Below are 26,716 nucleotides of genomic sequence, written 5' to 3' on the forward strand. Positions count from 1 at the left end.
CTTCCCTGCCTCTCATTAAAATCAATTACAGCACCAACTTCGATCTCAGAAAGCAGGCAGGTAGACTGGTTCCTTCGTGAACTCATTCTAAGAGAATTCTCTGGAAACTTAACAATAGAGTAACAGGAAGTTGCAAACTACAAACTCAAGAAAAACCAGCTAATACCTTTGTTTCAAATCAACACTCGGGTTTAAGATAAAAATTTAACCTGGTCCATTGGAAATAACGTTACCAAAGGCCTTCCCTGCCTGCCCCCAAGTCTGTAAACACAGTCCTAATTATTCTGGTTACAATTTATGGGTCAACATTGGGATCAGGAATCAATCTCGAATCTCTTAAACAGTCACAGGATCTGTTCCCTGACAACCTTGACAAACAGCAGCACCAGCTGTAACTCAGCATGTCCCAGACTACTAGAAGCATCACCAGCAACTGCAGCACCTTCCACCTTAACATTACACATGTATTTGTTTATTCTTTCTCTCTTTCTCTTTACACTTCCTCTTCATTCCTGCCCCCTCCAGGCTCACAGTAATATGACCTTTGCATATCATTTACTCTTTCTAATTATTTTAGCATTTCACATTAATAATACAGCTCGTAAATGATATCATACATTAATTGCTTGGCATTTCCACAAAATAGTTCAATATAATTTAATTTTACTTAACAGCTCTTTCTAAGACATTAAGAAAATCTTTATTACATCAAACAAACAGAAAACAGCAGTAAAAAAAATATGTCACTATTATTACTGCTATGCATTTGGTCAGTGTTATTTGCTAAACAAATAAGAACTAAGCTTCACAAGCCACTAGAGTCCTATTCTTGCTTGAAAACAAATTTATTAGAAGCAGAGCCCCAGATGTGACACCACTGATCCCCTTGCAAACATCTAAAGGAAGTTTAAGCATTTAGTGTTCTCTCTTGAGATACAGGAGTAACTGCATTTTTCTGTGATAGCATCCTACACTTTTCAGAACTGCCTGCAAAGGTAGATGGAGCACGCTCTGGCATCCCATAGCTCAGCGGCACAAAGGTCTCACCTTGCTCCCGATGCAGAGTCCGTCTCAACCAGCTGAGCCAAGTGGCGCACACCTGATGCTCTCTTTGTCCTCCCCTGTTTCAGAAAGGAGTCCCTTAGAGCCGTCAAGCCCCAGTGCCAGGCTCATGTCAGGGAAGCTAAGGATACTCCCTGGAATGTTCCACAAATTAAACAGTAGACGATGGGACCGCAAACAGAGAGAGAATAAAAGTGCTGCACAGAAAGAACTCTCCCTGTTTCTCAGCTTTACACAGCAGCCACCATGAGCGGGAGCCTGGTTCCCCCTCCTCCAATCTCTCACCCACTTTCAATGATTCTCCGACTCGTCAAGGCAGTGCTTAAAGAGATTAACCACTTACATTTGGTTTTTGTCTTTGTTTTCTGCACAAAGTCTCAACTGTTAAATATCATCAGGCTTACTTCTTTCTTTGTTTTCCAGGAATATGAACAGCATAAAATAAGAGAACAATGTACAGTTCTAGTGTGGCTTAAAGACCAAATTGAATGAAAATCCACAGTGCATTAAGAACATTCATATTAAAGGGGTTCAACATAATATTATTACGAGGAATTAGCTTAAAAATGTAATCAAAACCAGAAAGGATTACAAATTACACTTTGATTTTAATATGGCATACTTTTCAGCTGCCTTTAGGGTTAATCTAGGCCAGTAAAAATGCCTTTTAAAATGTTAATTACAGATTCACTTGCTCTTTTTTCAGTCATAATTCCTCACCTAAACAATGGAACTCAGAAAATCATGAGCGACTCTTCTCAATTTTGCCAGATGGTACTTAACGAGTACTCTTCCAGTGGCAGAGCAGAGGAGGTAATTCATTATATGCGTTTGCTGCCTTCGGCTAGCATTTGGATTTAATTGTCTCAGGGAACTCGAGGTAAGAAAGGCCTCTGAGGAATAGGGCAGCGGGATAGAAAAACCAGTCACCAAAATCAAGAGCCTGGCCGGCCTCGTCCTGACTGTGTCCTGGCCCAAATCATTTTCCATATTAAAAGACTGAGGTAAGATGGTAATAGCTATGTTCTAAGTGAGCTTTTTGTTCTGATGTTGGATAAATCCATTCTGAGGGGAATGTAGCATGTAACTTTTAATTTGTCAATTGTGGAGGCCCAGCATAGATAATGAATGTGAAAGATTACCCAAGCGATTTTTTTTTTAATTCTGTAATTTCAACCTTCTCCTAAAATCTAATTTTTACCAAGTTTATAGGAAAACAAGGTTACACATCTCAATTACACCTCCCTTCCCCATCTCCTACAGAGGCATTAGGGCCCAGATTCGCCAAAGAAAGGAGAAAAGGGTGTTCGTTCCCTTTCATTCCTGGAAAATATAAAGTTGGCTTTCGTTTGCTAGACAACAAATTTATCCATACAACATCTTTCATACCCTCAGTACCCGAGAGCTGAATATAAGCAGTAGTTTAAAAATGTACACGTTGACCAACCAAGGACCTGAGAAATGCAAGAAGAAAGATGGAAGAGGGAAAAGAATTGTAAGAAAATGACCCTGTGTAAGTGATTACAAAGCAAAGTTCACCTCAAATTTGAAAACGTTATCAAGGTGCTTGAGACAGGCCTGGGTGAGTCCCTGGGGCTGAATGGGTTCCATCCTTCAGAATACACTAGGCCAACCCAAGAGGAGAAGCGGACCAGAGGAGGAACAGGAAGTGATCATGTCACTGAGCGTCATGTACAGAGCTGTTACGCAAGTGGTTTTTCTTATCACAGAGAATCAAATCTAGGCATTTAACACCTTAATCATGGCATTTATTTGAACACAAGAAATGTCTAGTTACATTGAACGGAAACTTCCGTAAGCCACTTCATTAAAAATACAGCTGTCATCAGGAAACTAGAAACTTCATACACAAAGAACTACTCCCAGTAAGTCTTAAAGTTCTATCTGCATACTGAGATTTGCGTACGAACAGAGCTGAGATTTTCCCTGCTTTTTGTACTACATAGTCCATATATAGTGCAGGGGACTGGAGACTGTTCATGCTCATGCATCATGAGCACCAGTTGTCATCTAAGAACAGATATTGTTTACGACTTCATTTCCAATTTCCCAGATGACTTTATAAAATATGGAGTTAAAATTCAGTCTTGTAACTTTCTTAGCCAGTTTCTCAACGGGGAGATTCTTGGTCTTTTGGGAGGGAAATTCTTTGCAGTGAAGGAGTGTCCCACACATGGCATGAAGTATGGCATTCTTGACTCCTGGGCGCTGAATGCCAGTAGCTTCACCTAATCACTGTGTTGACAGTAAACACCCCTGCATTTCCAGATGCCTCCTAGTGAGTGGTATCACCCAAGCCCCCAAACCCAGCTGAAGAACACCAGTCTATTCGCACATGAAATTTGTCAAGGAAAGGTCAAACAAAACTTTATCATGTAATCTATATGGCTTCCAGATCCTCACTCTTCTATAAAGCCAAACTTCCATTTTTCAGAGCTCTGCTAATGCATACACATGGACACATTCTTATCAAAATTGCTCAAGAAAAAAAAAATCACTAGCATTTAGAGACTTTCTCAAGGCTAGTGCAATCTAAGAAAGTATTTTCTCCAACCCCTTATTTTTTAGATAAGGAGACTAAAGTCCAGAAAACTAAGGGATTTGCCCGAATTCACAGGTGCTAGTGAATACCAGAAGTAGGGGCAGAGCCCACATCCTCCTAGCTCGCTTCCCTTTCACTCTTCTCTAACCACAGATTGCAAAGTAACAAGGATCTTTCAAAACCTCTCTCAAGCTACTGTATAAATATGAAATTTTACCTGTGGCGAGCCAGAAGGTAGATTTTCTTACCCCTGAAACTCGTTTTTCCTTACACCTTTGTCCTGAAAAATATTTTCGCACACCCTCTAAGAAGTTACTTTTAGAAAAGGTAATATATACCTATTGAAAAGCTGCTTCTTAAAAATCCAAGGTGATGTTCTTTCTTGAAAAAGGGAAAATAAAGTCCTCAAATCTTTTCTAGCGCATCTGGATGCTGTGTTTTCAAATAGGATACTTTTAAATCTTAAAGTAAATACACCCTCCAACCAAAAACCGAATACAACAGTAAAACACAGTAATGAACAAAGGCTGGTCAATGCAACACCATCTGCTCTATCTTTAAAATAATGGCGTACAATCAGTAAATATCTTAAACACATTCATTGTTTTCTTTAAGGGCAAAAGAATACCCCACTATAAAAATTAAATCACTCCCACTTTTACCAAAAATATTTTTTTCTGTTTATCATCGGTATTAGTATTGCATTCACTAGATTTCCAATGTCTTCTTGTCTGCACGTGCTTTTCAAAAATAAATGTTTCAATTAGTAAAATATTGAATGCAGTTTTTTTATGAGTTCTTAATTTAATTCCCAATTTTACAGCTGTTCAGACGTCTGGACAACTATCATTAAAATGTTTCAAGTTGAATACAACTTAGATATTCAGGGCTCAGGGCTCAGGGCTACTACAAAGAATGTTAAGTTTTTATCTTGTAGTTCTAGAAGACAGCACAGGATGCAACTACTCAATGTCCTTCTACATATAAACTAATTGACTCCTGTGGGACTTACCCACCTACACTGTGAACAGGTGCCATAGAAAAAATAGAAGAAATAACTACACAAAACCAAAGTCAGACAACAAAAGGACAGCATTCTGCGGAGAATTTAAATCTGTAGTCAATACAATGCAACATATACTTTTAACCACTCTTAAGTAATTGAGATGTACCCTTATCTAATTTTTTCATCACTTGCAAATGCCACTTTTGAATACTCCGTGGTCCTTCATCACCTTGAGGCCTTCTCAAGTGCAACTGGCTGAGTCCAAGTGGGCCTCAGTAAGTTGCGTTTCTCACAAATTCCCTGGTGAAACTGATGCTGCTGGTCCTGGGCCCGCACTTTGAGAACTGCTACTTTAAAGGATATTTTTAAATATTTTTTTGTCAGTTATCAATAATCAGAAATACATTTTTCATTTCTACCCAGCATGCAAGATGTGCGCACACACACAAAAATGCAAGTTAAAACATGAAACTATTCTTACTTTTACTATATATAAGAAACACCAATTTTTGTCTATTCTATTCCATCTTATTCTATTCTTTTTAATTTGAAAAGAAACATTGGTCATGAACCACTAATTTCATTTTATGACTAAAGATGGATCAAGACCTACATTTTGAAAAACACTGCTGAGGACTCCCATGTTCATCATGTAATTTAATGATAATAACCGTTGACATGTATGGATACTTACCAGGAACCAGATACCCTTCCAGTCCCTTTAAATGCATTGCTCACATCATAAATTAAAAACCCATAACAACACTATGAAGTAGGTATTATTAAATGCCATAATTCACAGAGAGGAAATCTGTGGTTCAATGAGGTTAATGCAACTTGCTGAAGGTCACAAGGTTTGTGCATATCAGAGCCGGGTTGGAACACAGGTCTAACTCCAGAGCATAACAGTAAAAGTTGTTCCCTTGGGGTGAGATATTTTTAGTTTTGAATCCCAGATCTACCACTCAGTGGCTGTGTGATTTTCGTAAGTTACTAAGCCTGTCCAAGTTTCAGTTTTCCCATCTATAAAAGAAAGATAATAACAGGGCCTACTCATGTGGGAGCTGTGAGGATTAAAGGAGATAACCCACGACAAGTGCTTGGCATAACTAGCACATAGTAAGCCTTCAATAATTGTTGTCTATTATTAAACAGAGACTGAATTCTTAATTGACACATTATACACTGCCTCCCTTCCCGTTGCTTTTAGTTCCTCCTGCTATCTATGAATGTGTCTTTTCCCCCAATTCCCTGGCTTCCAACACTTGTTATCCTGTGACCTTCTTCTCCCCTTCTCCCACCCTTCCCCCTCCAGCAGCTCCACCACAGAGCTCCTCACTCAGAATTCCTTGTGACCTCTACCTGTCTCTAGGCACCAAAGACCAAGCCTCCCCCATAGAACCTGACAACTTGAACCTAACCCCATAGATACAGAAAAGTTATTCTGCGATGAAAGTGCGAGTTGTTACCAAAATATGAAGTCTCTAATCAGCAAATCACAAATGTGAGAGGGCTGAGGCCTCCCGTATATACCACAGATGCCTTTATGTAAAATCGTCAACATTTCACTTGACCATTTCAGAACAATTAAACCATAATGGAATACAAAAACCAAAATGGATCTCTGAAGGTGGTACTCGTGTGGGTAAATGCTAGGTTTATGCAATTAGGCGCAACAAGATAATATCAGGCTCCTTTGACTCCCCGGGTCATCTTTTCTTGCTGCAAGCTCCTTCATATAAGAAATTCTAAAACCAGATATTCCCAAACACTGAAACAATCAAAGACAGCGCCTCAAGGAGGCTGGAGAATTCTCTTCTCTAGGTATCTTTACAAACAGGAGTAAGATGCACTCCAACAATTCCTGTGATACATGCTCCTTCCTTGAGAAAGTCTGGCTTGGAAATCACTCTCCCTAATGCTCATTTCATTTCTATGTGCCCAGTGAGTACTGCACTGCCACAGCTAACTCAACATTTCTCCCCTTCTCAGTTCCTGCTCCTAATGAAATCATCCTTCCCTGTTATATTTCAGCTTCCCCAAGTTGGGTCTCTAGTCCTCAGACCCCTACCCTGTACTCCCTTCTCCTCCACCTCCACCTATCAGTTATAGTGTTCCTGGGGCATACGTCCCATGTCTAGGAATTAAGTAATGGGGATAGATCACTGAAGCTCCACGTACTATACCTCTTCTGTTCCCCTCACACCAGAAAATAAAGTCTAGCCAGGCTGATTCAGTTACCAGCCTGTGATAGATGGAACCTCTTTTCTCACAAGAGAACCTAGACAGTGGCACCTATCCCAGGGACTCCAATTTACCAGCGCAAGAATGCCGTCATCTGAAAGAACAAAAAGAGAGCTCCAAGGCCAGTTTGTGGAGAGCTTGCTGAGACCAGGGTCTGCACTGTATGTCAAACCCAAGGAACACACAGATTATGATTCTAAAATTACTAACTGAAGAGAAAAGCACTGAGAGGAGGGTGACATAGTCAAAAGAGCAGGGGATTTGCATTCAGACAGATCTGGTTTGGATTCTAAACATCCTCACACAATGGGAATAATAAAATCTGAATTAGATATAATATAGTTTATTTCTAGAATTACTAATTACTTCTAACTACTTCTAGAAGTAGTAATATAGGGGCCGGCCTCATGGCATACTGGTTAAGTTCATGCGTTCTGCTTTTGCAGCCTGGGGTTCATGTATTTGGATCCCAGGTGCAGACCTACATATCACTCATCATACCACTACGTACCATACATCATCACACTGTGGCGGCATCCCACATATAAAATAGAGAAAGACTGGCACAGAGGTTAGCTCAGGGACAATTTTCCTTAAGCAAAAAGAGGAAGAACTGGCCATAGATATTAGCTCAGGGCCAATCTTCCTCACCAAAAAAACAGAAGTCGTTTTATATATATATATATATTCTAGTAGAAGTAATCTCATGGAGTGCTTGGTTACTTAGTAGGTGCTTAATTCATTAGAGTGATTATCATCATGAGAGTCTGTGAGACTCAAAGAGAGAGAAAAATTTCAGGACAAAATGAGAACTATTTTCTCCTCTTGCAGAATTTGAAAAATTACTTTATTTTGTGGAGACTCAATTTAATGGTCAGAAAACAGTCCTAATTACAGCTCAATAAGCTTCAATTTATCCATAGATCTCCTTTGTAACAAAAAGAAGGTTTTCTCTTCTGTTTCTCAGTGCTATCCCTGAGGGCTCTCTTCCGCACATTTGTGATACACATATTGAAAAGAACGCACATGTTTGGCCTTAAATATCTGCTTTCAAAATCACTCAGCCATGATTTTCCTTCTAAGGTTTTCAAGAAATGTAATATTTGGGGCAAAGCCATTTTATCCATCAGGGAGTATAAAAACAGTACCTCAAATGTTTCAAGGAACCACAAAAAAAATGATCTGGAAAAAATATTGGCTCTAAAATACAAACTGAAGCTACAAAATAGAAATTTATAAATACTTAACTACAAGTCTAGAAAGAGTAAAAAAATACAAAATAAAGGCAATTTAACCTATTTCTCTAATGGATTTGAGTTAACTAGTTAAAAGGTATGGGTATGATCGGTACATTAATGAAAGGCTCAACGGACACAAACCAGCCGTCAGAAAACCTGGACTAGGGTACAGTTGGTCAACTCATTTAGCTCTGAGCTTCTCAGGTGACAAGACAAAACGGGAAACACAGTGATTTCTTACCCTTTGCTCTTCTAACAAAAGAAACAACACTAATCAGAAGAGACACGCATTTTAAAGCAATAAAATCAAAGATGAATTTATGGAGATCCTTGTATAAGTAATATTGAAATACACAACAAAAAGTGCTTAGATATTTTCCATGCAGCCCATCTCTTTTATATTGACTCTCAGCAAAACATGAAGAGTATTATTTAAAACACAGTGGAATGAAGACAATGTAACAAAAAAGCATTGTAATGTGATAAGGATAGGTAAATTTCTGGTCATATAATTTGATAAAAATAGACAGCATGGAAGGTTTAGAAAACTAAGTAGACTATTATTTTTAAATATCAATGCTTGCTTTTCCAGTCTTCTTAGAGATACTATACAAGAAGCAACCTGAACTTAGGGTCCCTGGCTAGTGCCTAAAACACAAGTATTATGCACTCTTAATTGAAAAATTATCCAAGTGCTAAATGGCAAGTTTGCAAGTGACAAGGTATCACTGTTCTGAAAATGACAGGAGCCCATTTGTATTTTGGTTCAAATGGAGCGTAAGCCCCCTTCTGCTACATATTAGGCAGCAGAAACAACTGTAGACAAAGACAAATTTTTTTCAGGAAGAAACTTTGGATTTGCTTAAGTGCTCAAACGAGATGAAAAGAAAATCAATACAATAGAGAATCAGCAACACGGAAGAAGGTGCCCCTCTGAGTTTCCTCCTCTCCATCCACCTCCACATTCTCCTTTAATTAAATCCAGTTTCCTTCAAGCACTAGTACTCAAGATAATTATTAAATAGCCAAAATTAGTATTTCTATTTTGTTGACCATTATTGCCCATTCCACAGGCAACAGAATCTCCAAATTTACCTCTTCTTAGTCCTTACAGCCAAATCTAGGACATCCCACTGGGATTGGACAGATTACAGATTTTATAGTATAATACAGAAAACAATTGTGGAAAATGTGTATCTATTCTAACTGTTTCTACTATCTTTAAAATCAAGTGTATTTTGTGATTTCCCAAAAAAAGAGATAATTCCACAGTAGTTTTTATACTTTTGCTTTAGAATTGCAAAGCACAATATTTCATGTATTGTAGCAATTAAAGAGGTTTGCGTGGGCTGGTCTGGAAAGCAAATTATGTTTTGTAGCATTGTTACTTTTAGAAAATGAGCTCTCAGTCCAAATAGACATTTTTCAAATGGACTTTTGGGGTATAACTATCCGCACAAATTGGAGTCTGCTAGTACTTTATTCATTGATGACTTTGCTTGCTCATTTACTGAAGAAACATTAACAGATGTCTACTCTGTTTCGGACACCGTCCTGGGCACTAGGATACAGGTGGTTCTCCCACCACCAGTACACCCATTAAGGAACTCACTGTAGTTGGTTGGGTTTGGGGGTGGGGCATGTAAAAATTACTAAAATAATTATTCAAAGGATGCTCAAAACACCATGGATGCAAACAAGATGAAATGATTAATTCTTCTTCGTGGAATTGGGTAAATTCTCCCAAAGGAAGTTCCACTTGAAATGGATCACCAAGAATCAAGTGGGACTTTCCAGGCAGAGGGAATTCCAGGAGAATGAAAATTCAAGAGCAAGAAATTGGAAGTATGAACAGCAAGGGGAGAGAAAGCTAAAAAGGAAGGCCTTTGAAGAGCTTTTAGTCACTATACTAAAGAGTTTAGAGTTAATGTTGTAGGTCATTGGGATCCATCAAAGGTTTTAGGGCAAGGCACTTACACAATTAGATCTGCACTTTATAAAGACTAATTGTAGGACTGCCGCAGCAGAGTGTAGACACTGCTGAAAAGCACACATGTACACAATAACCTCGAAAACTGAACATTCTTTCTTTGACTCTTCATCACAATAATCCCTCCACTTCCAAATATGCTTTTACTTAGCTGCTGAAACCATCATAATTTTGCAAAGTTTGAGTTCATGTAGCAAAGACAGATGGGTTACCATTGCGCCTCCAAGTCTTCACGTGAAGAGCATTAACTTCATGCTAAGTTGCCTATTAACAATTTTATTTCTAAATACCTTTCTCCATCTGGGAGAAATCTTAAGGCTTTAGCCATGGATTTAAAAGCAAACAGGCATCTTTTGAATTTAAATCTCTTCTGCTTTTTTTCCTCAGTAAAATGTGATCAGCATAGAATGGATGCCTTAGGTTCTTGCTATCATCAACCTACACATCCATGTGTGACCGGGTGGGTGGCTGTCCCTTCTTTCTATGTTCCAAGCTAAGGCTCTATCCATCTCCCCCATATTGTTTTTCCAAAGTACTCACCTTTACCAAAAATCAAAAAATCAGAAAGAAGGAATCATCATTACATAAGCTCAACTCATGTGAAAAGAACCCTTAAGCACTGGCTGGAAAATACCTCAGGAAAATAACCACAGGTAACTAAAAGTGTCCACAGCACCGCAAACACTAAGAACAGGAACCAAATGCATGGTCTGGACTTTGCAGCAGCACCTGCCTGATTTCTACCCCAAGAAACCAACCTGGACACTTATAGAGCCGGAAAGAAAACAGGCGTCAATGGGCCAGTAGGTGACAGCAAAACTACTAAGAGCACTGATGGTAAACACTAACTAGGTTTGGCCAAGACAGCAAAGTAATCAGACTCAAACCCCTCATTACCACCTGTGGCACATCCCTCATCCTCCCTGCCCCCTCCCATTTTTCCTAACGCCGACCCTCCACCATGGAGAGTCCAAGATCACGCAGTAAATACAACCATGACCAGTGAAAACTCTCAGAGCTTTGGCCATTACCATACCGAGCAAAACCTAAAAGGACTTCACTGGGGATTTCAGCCCAGAACACTTTCCACTTTTACGCTTAAATCTGCGCTCTTATGTGGAAAGCTACATTACTATTAGTTCAGCCGTGATTTTTTTTCCTTGAAAACATAATTCTTCCTGACTTTCTACTGGGTTGTATTTTCAAAATGGTTCAAATTCACAGTTTACACAGCCCAAAAGAACATTACTGAGAAACTATCCCCCTCTCAAACCCAAACCCCTGAGATTAAGTAATAAAACTAAATAATACAGTTGAAAGCCAAGGACAGACTGAGTTTCAACAGCCTTTCCCATGTAGAAAGAATTACAGATTCGCCTTCCTTTTACCACACTAGTTGTATATTCCTTACCCATAGCTCAAACTAAATTCCAGATCTGAAAAACTCAGTGTACCCCTTATTCCCACTTACAAGTCTTCCACCAAGAACATACCTTCTGAGTGGTAGGAAGATGTTATTTACTTTAAAGTTTTGTCATTATCTCAGTCCTCCAAGATGTCTAAGGTCAATTCTCTGACAATTCAGTAATGGCTCTAAAGAGAAGAGGTTTCTCCACTTGCTACCTGAAGGTCAGACACTCAGGTAAGACAAAAACGAGAATTGTATTACTGGGCTCTCTTAGAAGCTGAAATATTCCCAGGGAAGAGGAAGTATTAAGAAATTTAAAAGGGAGAGAGAGATCTTAACAAGTCTGATGTGGCTTTATGCTTGCTTTCTGGCTTTTTCTAACGTATTATTTCTGTGTGTTTTATGTTTTATGATGCCCAGTTTAATACCAACATTCATTCTTGCCCTTAGGGGTTAGTTATGAGTTCTAATTAGAATTAAGGAGCAGATTGTTTGTATTTAATCTGTCTGTCCATCTTCTCAGTAATTGAGTAAAGCTCTTAACTCTACTGTAAATATCCCTGGATTTCAATTAATTTGTCTTACTCAGACACAGCAACACAGATTGTTTTACTTATGGATAAACAAACCCGTCACAACTTTTGTATTTCAAATACCCAGCATGATTTAGTTATTTCATCTTTTTAGAAAGAGATGAAAGGATGATGTCTTGCTGGGTTACAAAAAAAAGTAACATAAAATAAACTAGGATGGAAACAGAAATATCTTGGAGATTATTTTTTAACTCAAATGAATTAAAATAGGCATAGACTACAAGGGAGTCTGGGCTCCCTATTACTGGTTGGTATTGAAAACCTAACATCTCTAAGGAACCCAGAGTAACATTATCTCCCTTTCTACTGCAACACTTAGAAAAGAAATGCAGTCTCAAGTATTCTTTTTTAAATGAGAACATATTACATATTTATTCTCAAGAGAGGATGGATACTTCCTCAAAAAGTTGCTTTAAAAAAAAACCTAAACAAAGTCTTTTGGGTAGCTAAGAATGCACCAAAGATTCCCTAACGCTTTACGTTTGCAATAAAGTGCTCATTATTAAAACCAACCTCCGTATGCCTGTTATCTAGGAAACTCTCCTAAGACATTAGCGGAAACAAGCCATGGGGAAGGGGTGGATGGATAGTAAGGGAATTGCAGCGCACAAAGAGTTTTTATTAATTCCATCTATTTTTAAGCCCAGGAACACATACTATCACAGACACGGCTTGCCCCCTTTTTATCCTTTTAAAAATAAAAAAGGAGCATTGTTTCCCATCATACACACACGCGCGCGCGCAGGCACACAGCGCCAGCACCGGATTCCTGCGAGCCCTCCTCGCCCCCAGCCGCCCCCTCCCGTGTCGCACGCAGCTGTGCCCGCAGCCCCCGCGCGCCCCGGCGCACCCCCGCGGCGGCGTCACCTACCCTGCCCGGAGCGCGCGACAGATGCGGGACGGCGGCTGCCCTGAAGGAAAAGGCTCCCAGGACCAGCGGAAAGAAAAGGACAAGAAGGTGGGGAGAGGAGGCTCCTTTACTTCCCACAACAAGGGGAAGTGTTGCGCCCCATGCACTTGGTCTCTCTGCAGCTGCGGTTTCGGAGGAAATGCGCGGCGGCTGAGCTGCGGTGGAAAGTTGGGGGTGTTTCCTCCCCCGCCGCCCGCGCCTCAGTCCTCTCCGGCCCCCGCCGCAGCCTTGACCGCTCCTGGGCCTTCGAGACCCTGCCGAGCCCCGCCGGTTTCCTCCCGGAGCTGGGCTGGGTTGCCACATGCACTTGAGAAATCCTAGCAGTTGCGCAAAGAAGAGTCCCAGAAGTTAGAGTGATTGTGTGTGAATGTGTAAATATACAGTGCAAGAGGCTGGAACAACTGAGCGGGGCCAACCCTCAGACGCAGCCCGGGGTTTCAGATTTCATTTGGCAACTGGCAGCTTCAGAAGATTCGAGCCGCACGACTGGGGAGGCCGGCAGGAGCCCTGCCCTCGCCCACCGCCTCTCTGCTCGGTTATCTTGGAGCCTGAGTGACACTGCCGGGCTTCCGGCCTCCCGAAGGCCAGACAGAGCCGGCCCTGCCTCCATCCCTCCGCAGCTGGCATCACTCATTTCATTTCTAGTGTATCATAGATACGTATCCGTCCAGATCTGGGGCTGTGGGTGCGGAGAAGGATGGAGAATAAGTGTCTCCTGCTCTCTAGGAGCTCTGCATTTCTTTGGCCAAACCCCACACATCGGTTTTACTTGCTTCCCTCAGCTCTCTGTGTAAAATCTTATTTCTCCAATCAGAGTTACTTGGGTCATTAAACCTGTATTCCTAGAAATGCTTATTTAGATGAATGTCCTCTAGTTAGATCCTTAGAGAAATTCAAAGCGTAATTACTTCCTTATCATGGTTTAAGAGCTCTCAGAATCACACAGAATGAAAAGAAAGAGGACAGAGTGGTAAACATTTTGCTAATGCAGCCGCCTTTCTTCCTGCCACCGCCACAGAAGGTCTATTTCGAGTCTAGATTTTGCAGTATTAGTTACCTGGAATGCCAACTCAAATTATTTCACAAAGCTTTATAAAGCTTTAGATTATTTGGAAATCCTCACCAAATTTCTCTAAGACACATAATAGAGTGTCCTCATTAGGGATCTCCACTGATGTGGAAGAAAGAGCTCACCTTCACATTTAGAAACACCAAAAGTAAAAGTCTGTGCGGACGCTGATATGTTTTTTCTCTTTTATCCTCTTTCTGTGGTTTCTTGGAGTCTTCCTTCCTAGTGAGCTGCCCCATCCCAGCCTGAGGTCCCACAGAAAATTGATTTTCTGGCTGGAGAATTCTCAGCCCATTAATGGATCAAATTAAGTTCTTCGAGGAAAAAAAAAATCTCTTTTGGCATTTCCTTTTTAAAAATGTGCATGGATTTCCTAGCCAGAAGCACTGTAGCTCATTTTCTAATTGGTAGGAATAAATGACCTTCGTCAACTCATATGGCTTTACCGTTCTACCCTCACCTTGGCAGGTAAATGCCAATGGGCAGTTTTAGATGAAAGCTGGAAAACAGTGAAATTAACCAAAATGAAATCTGCATGCATTTGATGGATTCAAAAGACTCAGGAAGATGAGTGTCAATAGGCATCATTCAAGATCCTGACATTTAAAAAAGACAAGGAACCTATCATGTCAGTAACCTATTTCAGGATCTAACAATTATTACTACAAGCCACTTAGACTCAAGACAATATAAAATTGAACTCAAGGTGGTTACTAGGTAGTCCCTAATCTGAAAGTTAAGACACGCCTCTGGGATACTCCCTTGCATCCAAAGCCTTTCCCTTTGCATCTCTTGACTCCTGTCTCCACCCCTTCCACTTGCCATCACTTCATTGACGGGTGTGAAGTGTGTGATTATCTTAAGCTAGACAGAACAACTGAAGGATAGAAAGATCGTCACTTCGGTATCAAGCAGGGAAGAGGTGTACCTATCAAAGGTCCCTCTTCCAGTCCCACTTCTCTGCACAAACAGAAGCGTCACTGTATTCCTTTCCTAGAAGCCCCTTAGGGATTTAGCAAAGATCCTTGTTACAAGAGGGTATAACCTGAACTAGAAAATGCTTGATTGTTCACGTGACTGAGACTATGTTATTCCTCCCTTATTTGTGGATTAATTGGGACTGGAGGACATCCCTCATCCTATTGTAGCACCTTTAAAGGAGAAATAAATTCTTAAACAAGAGACCTGAAAGATCCTAACCAGAGGAGGATGCTCATGTGACTGATACAGACTCCGGGGAAGGTAGTGGCTGTCATTCAATTCCCAGAGTTTCTGATGAGAACTTACCCAGGGCATCACCGAAAGCTGAGTTTTACCAGTCAGCTTAATTTTGAGCCCCAGGCATGCTTCGGATTAACTCCACAAAACCCGCGCGTGCTTCAAGGGCGAGGGCTAACTTTCCAGGATGTCCAAGTCGTAGGCGCTCTCAGAAGGGTCTATGAAAGGCAGGTATAAAAAGCAGGCAGGGTTTGAGGGGCCTCAGGTTTACAAGGGGCATGTGCAATACCTACAGGACCAGAGGATTTCAGGGACCTAGAAATGAAACAAGAGGAGGAGGAGAGAAGGAAAGAAGATAATGGCCTCACTACCCATGGACAAATTGTTTAGTATCAGTACTACCAGGGTCAAAGACAGGAAAAGAACCCATAGACAATGGCCCCTGTTGTTGTCAGGCCACTTTGATTGGAATTTAGTTAGAGGAACCTCAGCAAGAGTTTGTACAATCACTTTGTCTAATATTTCAAATATATGGGTGAAACAGTACTATTAAACAAGAAGAGATTAAAAATGTGCCTTAATGCAATTTATTAATTTAAAAATGGCAAAGTTTTCCACTGGATCCCTTGCCAGATTCTTTGAAGACCTTAGCATAGAGTAACATATTGTCATGTTACCCACTTGTCCCTTAAGATCAGATCCTGGGGCTCTTTAATTATGTCTTCTTTTGGGAAAACATAAATTCCTAAGAGGGCAAAAAACACAGTAACAAAACTGAATAGTCAAGAAATGCCAAAATCCTAACATTTCCTTCGGGCTCTCACCAACAATGCAGAATCTGTGTGGGTACTAGAATATGCCGAGAAATGATTTCAGGATTAAGAGAGAAGGCTGTGCTTTAAAGCATGTGTGTTTCAAAATGTCTGTTTGTCTTTCCTCTTTTTATTTCCTGGTGGAAGTTCCTTTTTGAGAAAGTCATTTTGTCTCAGCTAAATGGGGTGGAAAGAGATTGAGGGGGTTTCGTGCCCACTGTCCCCAAAACTTTGGATAACATGATGCAAGGCAAGCAGATGTACTCCTACTGGTAAAATGATGGAAACAAGCAAATCCACCTAAATTCCTGCGAGAAAGATAATAAAGGAGAGAAAGTGCGAAAGAGAGATAGGCTGCTATGGTGGCGGGTTCCTTCCTGCGTCTGTAATTCCATCACAGGCCTGCTGTCAGTCAAGGGCTTTAAAAATGAAGCAAGTTACATGCTTGTTTAGATCCTGAGTGGGGCATGGTATCAGCCATCACTATAGTCTTATTGAATTGACATATTTTTGGTGGCATCCCATGTTACACTCCATCGCCCCCTAAACTCCCAGATTAGATGGTATAAAGAAAAAATCCGTGATTAAATTTTATTTCCAAAATAGTATTTGTTGTCTTCTGTCTGATTGCAAAATTAATATATGTTCAAGTCATGAAACTGGGAAACTACAAAGAAGCATAAAAGAAGAGTTTAAAGATTGCCATGATCTCACCATTTAGAGGTAAGTATTTTTAACATTTTGGATATGTCTGTTTCTTCACCTCTGTGTGCACGCCTATCTTATATAATGGTTTGGATCATATTACTACCCAAAGTGAGGTCCTTTTTACCTGAGCCCTGAATTCAAACCTCAGTTTCCAGTTAAAACAGTTTTCTTTGATACTGGTTACATCTGGACTCAGGGCTTTACTGGATCCTGTTAAAGAACTAAACTCTCCCTTCCAAGATATGCAGATTCCTCCCAATCAGTTCCCAGAAACATCTCCTGCTTTATACTTTCAGTGGCCATTTCTAAATCTCTCGCTTACTATTCTAGAGTTTCCTTGTGCTTGCTAACTCACAATTTCTCTAAGGCAGCCTTTATTTTCCCATCATTCACATCTCAGCTCACCACATCCTCTCTCCTTTCTCTACTCAGCCATGAGTACAGGCTTGCACACACACACACCATGCATGTTAATATCACACATGCACACTCATTAAGTGAAACATTCCTCCAGACAGGCAACTTCCCACTTGTGGACTCAGCTCTTAATATAAAACTAATGTGGGACTTAAAATATTAAAACATCTAATTCCATTTGAGCCCTGAGTAACGGCAATATACTGTCAAGATACAAAGTTGAGCTATTAAAACTGCTAACGGACTTGATTACTAGGCACAATTGATCTCAAGCTTGAGCAAATGTTAGTTTCCTGGTTTGGGCTATATCTCAGCTAATTAGAGATGTGGGGCTGAGGTCATTCTTTAAGTCATTTAAAACCAATGAGGTTATCATGGAGAATAAAATGTTTTATTGTTACAGAGTGCAGACATAACTGGCAACTTAGTAAACTATCTTTCATGAAAACTAAATAAGAAAGTGAAAATGAATCAAAATAACTCATTCAAACAGATTGATAATGATGACAAATAATAGGAATATTCCTTATAGTTTTTAAAGTGCCTTCGTATACGTGATGTCTTTTCATTGCAGCAGCCCTGTGAAAAATCTCTTTTTGCTTACACTTTACAGAAGAGAGAACAGAGAGACGCATTGTATACCCCTTGCTCAGAATCTCACAAGCTAATGAGGGATGAAGATAAGACTTGAATTCAGGCCATTTGAGTACAAATTCTGGATTCTTTTCACTAATGTGTCAACAGCCTATGCCAAGGACAGCAAAATTTCCCTCACATCACTTGTTCTGGTCAAGGGCTTGAAAATAATTGTTGTCATTACATTCTTTTGTGAGGAGGAAGATTGTCATCCTCTTACAGACCAATTTTAAACCCCGTTTTAGGTATTAATTTTAATATACTATCCTACCAAACCTTTTATTCAAGTTTCAAACAAATAGCAGAATTAACTGCTCTGCGTCTTTCTCTCCACGTTCACCATCTGTTGCAGGTGCTAATGAACAGTGAATTGGCCAAAAAGCAGGCGGAAATATCAGGGAGAACAGCAAGTGGTTTCAGTAATTCAGAAACCTGAAAATTAGTTCCTGAGAAATGAGTATTGGTTTTAAGATCTTGCAGTGAAACTGAAGAAAAAAAATGAAATCACAAGTTTGCTTTTTAAGACAGAAAAGATAGGCAGAGGCTGACTATGTAAAAAATAGAGTTGAGGATCAGTACTTCCTCAATATTCGAAAAATTTCTCAACATAAATTTCCTGGGAAATCAATGAAAATAATGTGATTTTTGAAAGATTTTTAAAATAAACTAGGAGATATTCCAAGAAGACAATGACTGAAGGGCAGTTCAACATGTGGGCTATTAAGCAGACCAAAAAAGAAAAAAAAAAGACTACAAAGTTATTATCCTCTCCATTTCCATTTCTTTTCTTGTCTTGTGTCAAATTTCTCAACTTTTTCAAAGTTTGAAAATGGTAGCAAGCAAACTTTGCAAAAGCTTACTTTGCAAGAGTGAAGAGGTGAGGTTGAGAGTAAGATGGGACGAAGCTAAGTTGAGTCTGATGAGGGCAAATGATGGTTTTCTAAATGCTGAGCAATCCATGTTAGATGACTTCGGTGGGAGACTTTCTGCCCTGGGTGCCTTATTCAAGAACGGACAGACCAGTAAAATAGGCTTCTCAATGGTTATTGTGGGGAATAAGCCCGCAAGATGGAAACTGAAGCCCAAGACTTCAGCCTGAGACATGGATGCATTTTCAAGGAAGAAGGATGCTTTTGGATGGGAGGTCAGATGGGTCCATAAAATATCCTCCGAATTAAACTTGGGGAAAATCATTCCAAGTTCCTCAAGAAAGGGAATTTCAAAAACATAAGACAGAGAAGGAGACCATCCTTTGGGGGGTCCCATAAAATTACCTTTACAGGCAAACAAAAGACTTACTCTTCATATGGTAATGTTGTTAAAATCATTATTTGAGCAGATGTTAGCCTAGACTGTAACCAGTAGATAAAGACATCTCGACATATTTTATATTTTTGCTCATTTGTTCTTTAAATTCTCAATGCATTACTTTATAGACTAGAAGACAATGAGTATATTTAATGTGAAGATTTTCCAGGTACTTACCAGGTACATTTTTCTTAGTATGTATGGCACAGAATCTCTAGTTTTGAATTGTATAATAATAGAAAAATCCACCCACTATTTATAAAAAATTTAGTTATGGTATTAATTTTTTTTGGGGGGGGGGTGAGGAAGATTGGCCCTGAGCCAACACCGGTTACAACTCTTCCTCTTTTTACTTGAGGAATAGTGGCCCTGAGCTAACATCTATGCCCATCTTCCTCCATTTTGTATGTGGGATACCACCACAGAATGGCTTGATGAGTGGCATAGGTCCATGCCCGGGATCCGAACCCCATGAACCCAGGTCCCCAAAGCAGAGCACGTTGAACTTAACCGCTATGCTGCCAGGTCAGCCTGTATCAAATCTTTTGAAAATCAGTTTGTAAACATTAAAATATTTTCTGGATTGAGCACTACTCTAGGAAAGCCTAAAACAACAACAACAACAACAAAACTTTTATTTTCATCTCCAGCTTTAATTGCTTATGAAATTCTAAAAGATACACATTTGGGTTGAAGTTTCTCATACTTATTTAAGTCAACATTTGACAAAATCTAGAGAAATGTAATCTTTTGGCTTAAAAGTAATTCAAACATTATCTCGCCCCCCCCATTTCTCTTCTCCTTTTTAGAGGATCACTATAAAAATAGTAATTTCATTAAGCCTCTTATAAAGTTAATGTTATAAAACAAATATTTAATATTAAGCTACTTGCCATGTATAAAATGACTTGTTAATTCCTCATGATGGTCCTCATTGGCTTAAAAAAAACAGAATCAAATGGTTACTTAAGATAATTAATAAAATGCACACAAAGATTATATTGATTTGGAATTTTTGAGACTAAAAATTTATGTTAATATTCCAGTGAAAAGAAAAGAGGATTATAGCAAAGTTTTCCTGTAATTTTATTAGTGAAAAATGCCAAATTTAGTACTAAAATGCTTGTTTAAATTTAGCCCAGTCTACATACAGTTTTTTTTCAATAGATTGTCATATTCAGAGGTTGTCTTGCAAGCAAAATAATTTCTACACGTAAAGTCCAACAGGCCAAGAATTCACTCCTCTTAAGATGAATATGTTATTAATTGACCCATGTTATACCCATGTTGACTTTGTAATTACTGGTTCTGTTTCTGAAATGTATGATTTTATATAATAGGTACCGATAAACTTATTAATAGTAAAAAGTTTGCTTTTGCATTTTATCGAGGTAAGATTAGACCTTATGATTGTAATTTTTATTTCATAGCTGTGGGAATCCCCAGTGAAAATAGCCCTTCCCAGGGCGAAGCATACTGTGCTGAACTGTACACTAATAGTCCATGAACACACAGCTTCGTAACAACCTGGGGCGCCATGACAAATTTATGTAACAACTCCTATTAGGCTACTAGTGAGCTTTAATAAGTTAACTTATGGATATATACCTGGCCTTTGTGTGATTTTTTGAGCAGTCATAAGGCTTTAAAATTTTAAAAAATGAATTATTTACTTAAAAGGCTACAATAAAAAGATTAACAAATTATCTACATTGAGTGATATTTATAAACCTCATTGGTCATGTCTGAGCCCCAAAAGTCAAAATTTATTTACTATAATGAAGAGCCTTTTAATCATTCACTACATAAAGTCTCAATATTCACAGAATTAGGGACAAAGAATAAATATTCAGTTTCATTCTTTCTTTAACTTTATTTTGTTCCAATTACAAATGAAAATATATTAAACAGAAATTCGTGATAAGCTATAAGAAAAACATTCTCACAGAAAGAGGAAATAGATGCCAGATGTGTTGATATCTACACCCTAGTAACCCCCTCTCCTTTTTCCCAACTTCCTGTTCAGATGGACTTTGAAAGGAGAAATTGCAGAAACTTGGGGACCTGTCTTTTTCCACCCCGGATTTCCAATACCGATGGCCCTATCCTGGGAAGAGAGGGAAAGGGAAGGACAAGAATACAGCAGCTTTGTCTGAGAGCTAAAACGTCAGGAGTCAAACAAAAATCCACTAATCTTGCCCCTGTGAATGTAGAAGCTGTGATTAGCGAGATGCAAATTGCTAGAGAATTCATAGAATTTTGGTGTCATTACACCTTCAATTAATCAATAGGATACTAAAAATACAACTACGCACATGTGAGACTTTGAAATATTTTGACATTAGAAGAGTTTGTAATAGTTGGGAAAAGACTGAAAACCCTTGCCTTGGACTGTCCCCTCACCTTCAGTGTTTGCATTGTTCTTTGAAGGTGGAAGAGCTGTGTTGGGAGGGATAACATACGTTCATTGAAACTACTCTTCTCAAATAGCATGCACAGGATTAATTCATTACACAATTCACCAGAGAGCAGTCACGGTCACAGCTCTTTCTAGATTCCACCGTCTAAATATCCTGCTACTACAGTTTTACCAACGGGAACATGAGAGAAATTTGCACAATGGATTCCTTATAAAAACTATTGAGCTGGTTTCAAAATAGCTGAATTATTATTGCTACCGTTAATGGAACTCATTAAAATGGCTGTCATGAATCTATCTAGATGGTTCCACTATAATTCTATTTTAATTAACTTGATTGTTGTTTTTAACAATGCTAATAAACAAACTATGTGATAATTTTAACTTAACCTTGGATCTTTCACCACAGAATTTACAGATTTAAACATTTTTCTTTCTTTTTTAAATTGCTTCAGTGATACTGAGCAAATTACTTTATTAAAATCAACTAATTCCTGTTACCATCAATTATTCTTTCCTTAGCAACCTTCAATATATTTATGTTCCATGAGCACGTTAACTGCCCTCCTGCCTGACCACCAGCTTCATATCACAGCACAAACGGGCTCCAGCATGAGCAATGCATATATTGATGTTTGCCTATTTTAAGTACAGAGGTTCAAACATTTTATGATATACTCATGGAACTGTCAAGCATTTGAGATCGTTTGGATATAATGAGGGTTGTCTAAAAATGAAAGTGCCCAAATCTCATAGTTCAATGTATAATGTAATCTGATTACCATTAACATTATGATTTTATGAGATCTAGAAAACTACACATACCAGAATCTGCACAGGTGCTTCACCCAGTGGAATTGTAAAGGGTAGGGCCATGAGGCTGGAATTAGATACTGAAAAAATGTCATCAGTGCTAAGTGGTTTTCTAGAAACTCCCAACAGGAAACTGATCCACTAATTCTACAAGAACCATAGATTTTCCCTGGAGATCCCTACTTTTTGTTATTCTTTGGCACCAGTTTCTTCAATAGTCTATTCCTCACTTGCTGTTTGATCTCCTGCCGTTATATTTGTAATGTTCTAATAATAGATTCAGTCTTGTTTGGTCCTTGTTAATCAATGTTCTTCAACCAGAGATTTCCTTGTCAGATGTCAGTTGCTGACTCCTCATTAATCCTGTAAGTGTATCCTTTCCAGCTGGGAGTCATTAGTGTCATGATGGTATGCCACAGAATTGTTTTGGACATAAAATGAGTTGCTTCATGTGAACTGAAAAGCACAGTGCCTGACACAGGGAACACATTTAACCAATGGAGGCTCCTATTATTCCTACCATTCAGCCTTGAACATCTTCCATCGAGTCTCTGCTACCTTAACCCACGGAAAACACCCATCTCGTTCATTCCTCAAAAGCTCTCTGAGACCTTGACCGTCGTGAGTCTCCAAGAAATGACGTTGCAGAACCAAGGTGGCCAATACATTCAATATGAATGTTTGTGGCAAATGTTGGAAAAGACAAAGATTTCAAAGACAAAAATCAAAAGGATATTCTTTGGGAAGCTGACAAAGTGAGTCAGGTATCAGTTATATCTAATCCAAGAAAGATGATGCTGTCCGACACTCCAATTAGGTAGTTCTTAATATGTATTCAACTGACTTATGAACAACTTTTTAATTTAAATGGCTGTCTAGCCAAATGGCTGATAGAATTTCCCATCCTATCCTTGAAATTCCTCTACTTTCCTTTTTTTATCTTTTCTCCACCACTCATCCTGTCTTATAGACCAGTCCAAAAATAACCCAGGAGAGGTTTTACAGAGCTAGGAAAGGATTGCTGAGGACAAAGAGGAAATGGGATGGTATTTCCCTCTCACAGACACTGTCCTATCTCCTTTTCTTCTTGCACCTCTCCCAGAGGTTCCCCACCTTTCCCCTGGAATGCCTGCTCTGACTTCCGGGTCAGAATATCTAAGATGGCTTTCCTTATAAAAACTGACCCTATCTTCTCTCCTAAATGAAGATGAGTCTTAATTCAGCCTGTTATGTGCCAGAATCCAGGTGTGAGTGATGGGAGAGAATATAATTACTAATCCAATTGTCTAATTTCAGAGCTGGGTCCCACTGACTAAGGATTAGAGCACAGGTTCCTCTCTGAGACCAAACAGAGACAAGACCAGAACTAGACCTGAAAAAGTGATTTCCCCTTGCCAAACAAAAAGAACAACAACAACAAATGGCTAAAAAAACAAACAAAGAAAAAACCTATCTACTAACTTCAGAGATAGGGGATAAAGGCCCAGGTTGCAGAGAGCTCGCTTTGTCACATTCTACAGGGGAGAAGAGAAATCCTCACGGAAAGGAAAGGTTACTAGGCTTGCAAATAAAAGGAAAAACTCAAGAGAGAGCAGGAAAACAAGGCAAGAAGCAAGCCCCAAATGGAGCAGCATCCCTGAGGTCCATTGCCTGAGGTGCTCCACATCCTCACCTGCTCAGCTCAGAACTGGAAGAGTCCTCAGTTCAGCTACTCAGCAGTCATGTGACTAGGACGATGGGAAGCAATCCACCCTGCTGCCACACTGACAGCAGCAGGTAATACGTTCCTAATAACTTTGATTCAAATCATGAAGACATTTTCTCACGTAAACATTGTTCACATGGTGGATAGTTCCTGGAACATTTCTGTGTGATGGAATTCGACTTCTATGATGAGACAGCATCTTTGAAATAGTAACCAATGTATTTTTATTTCTAGTATTCCCTTCTACCCTGTGCCTTCAATCTATAAATTCATTTGCTGCAGGCAAGGGATGGTACAAGGAAAACAATGAAAACAGCAATGAGCCAAAAATAGGTTCAAAACCCTATGACTCAGGGTAAAGGAAAGACTAGTATAAATGGGTGTTCAACGAGGGGAGACTACATTGTCATTTAGACATTGCTCCTCAACTCTAGTCTAGAAAGAATTCCCGAATGTGGGGAAATAGAGGATAGGAAAGAGGTGTAGTGAGAGAGAGGAGAGATGAAGGAATGAGACATAAAGTGACACACACGCTTGGGCAAAGTCATTCTGCTGAGATCTCCAAGCGTGCACCTAAGTGAGCATGTCCACTACTCCCACCCAAGAGTTGTGCAGGAACTGAGGCCATAGATGGTCCTGTTTCCACATCAGTAAACAATGTACATTTTGCACTCAGAGAAGCTATACCAGTCTCTCCCTTTGATAGCCCATCAGCCTCTATCCATCCAGCGGAAAAAACAACCACCCATTCAAGACTTTGCTCAGTTCTTATACTACCTTATGTTACCATCCACATGGACAACCTCCTTTCAACCCCAAACTTGCTAGTAGGCAATGGAGGCAATACTGAGAGGCAAAAAGTATTGTTCCAAAAAATGAAAAGAGGGTGACAGGTCGGAGGGAATGCCCTCCCGAATATGTGCACTGTTACGTTTCAGGTACCTTAATGGGTAAAATCAGATATCGTGGGCATGCTAATGAGTTTTATCTTCATTCTAAGAGTTTTTACTTCATTCTGAGATACTAAAGGGTCTAAGAAAGAAATTGATGTGATCAAATTTGTGTGTAGAGCAGTGGCAGTGTAAAGAATGGAGGGTCTAATGAGAGAGGATATAGGTTAGCAATATTTATTAAAGACCTATTTTGGTTTGAGAACTGTGGTAGACACTTTGTGTAGATTGTCTCACTTGATTCTGTAATCAGTAGTATGGAGTCTGGGAAAAACTGAAATTCAAAGATTTTAAGTGGCATGTCGAAAGTTACCTATGTAGTAAGCAAACAGCTCTGGGATGAGAACCTGGGTCTGTCTAACACCCACTGCTTTTTCCTCTAGTCCATGTTCTCTTCCAATTTCCCCGAGCCTAGTTTAGAAACAGGCATTAACATCACAACTTTTTCATAAATTGGGGTCTGGCTGTCATGGACACCAGCCATACTATACTTTGTTTCCAGTTTCAAAAGAAATCCCTTAAGCACTATTCTTCATTACCAATAATGATTAAAACAGTAATGAGTTCTTGAACGGTAATCAATCTTCTCATACCCAAATCAAGCATATCTCATTTAAAAATGTTTGAAACAGGTAAACGAAGATTGTAATTCACGTGATCAAACACCACAGAGAAAACTGAAGCAAGGCAGCTACAAAAACAAGGAGAGAATGGATTTTACAAGGATGCTCTTGGAAAGGATGTAATAATTGCAGACAGACAATTCTGACATTTAATTGCCTGAAATGCTCTCTATATTTGTGAGTGGCAGCAGACGAAGGATTAGGGCTTCAAGACCAGAAAATAGTCTCCATGCAAACAAGAAAAGTAGGCAGCAAGGGAGTCCTAATTCAAGTAGGCAAACATCCAGAGCAGAAGGTGGTAGGAGTGGCAGAGAGCTCAAAGTCCTTGCAAACAATAAGCAGGAGATTCTTACAAGTTGACTAAGCAGCTAGACGCATGAGGTCAAAGAACCAAGAGTCAACCATCAAGGGGTAGGCGGCATTGTAGGAGTGAGGGACAAGCGAACAGAAAAACAGATGCCCAGCCCCTGCCATGCGGCAAATGCTCTGAGAAAGGGACAGTTGGCCCTCTCACTTTCATCCTGAAACCCTCCATGTGAGCCTAAAGATAGTAGTCTGGAGATTGAGTCCTTGAGAGTAGAAGACCATTGTGGCAGATATATTTTTAGATCAGGTTGGAGACACACTCATGCAGCCTACAAGAGAAAATGGTTTAGTAGCTGCTGATATTGCAAATAGCCAATAAAATGTCAATGAAGCCCAGGCTCCCTGTCACAATATTCCAGCATCATCATCTGTGTATGCAAACTTCAATAGACAGACATTAACACTGTATATTGCATATTTTTGAAGTTAATTCTAGACCCATCCAAAAACCTTTTATTTTTTTTAATTTGTTTGGAGATGCAGGACAGGAAACCTACGGCAAGAAGTGATGCAGTGCTCTTTGGTGCTCACTGCCTACAAATCAGTTCTGAAGTAGCCAAGAGCTTCTGAAGAGAAATTTCAAGTGAAGTTCCCTTTGTGCCTGGGACGTGCTGGGGAGGCTTAAAATAAGAAATGGCTTGATTTTATCAGTTGTTTG

The 26,716-nt window shown here is 39.5% G+C and overlaps 1 protein-coding gene across 1 annotated transcript in view; it reads right to left on the reverse strand.

Annotated features, from left to right (window-relative positions):
* ARHGAP24 (Rho GTPase activating protein 24) overlaps positions 1–13,282 on the reverse strand; it is a 463,746-nt gene extending 450,464 nt beyond the window's left edge. Inside the window, exon 1 of the mRNA XM_046656913.1 lies at positions 12,976–13,282. The gene's annotated coding sequence lies outside the window, so the exon portion shown is untranslated. The remainder of the gene's footprint in view (positions 1–12,975) is intronic.
* Between the last annotated feature and the right edge of the window lie 13,434 nt (positions 13,283–26,716).

This window comes from Equus quagga, chromosome 3 (assembly GCF_021613505.1).
Source record: "Equus quagga isolate Etosha38 chromosome 3, UCLA_HA_Equagga_1.0, whole genome shotgun sequence".
Lineage (NCBI taxonomy): Eukaryota > Metazoa > Chordata > Mammalia > Perissodactyla > Equidae > Equus > Equus quagga.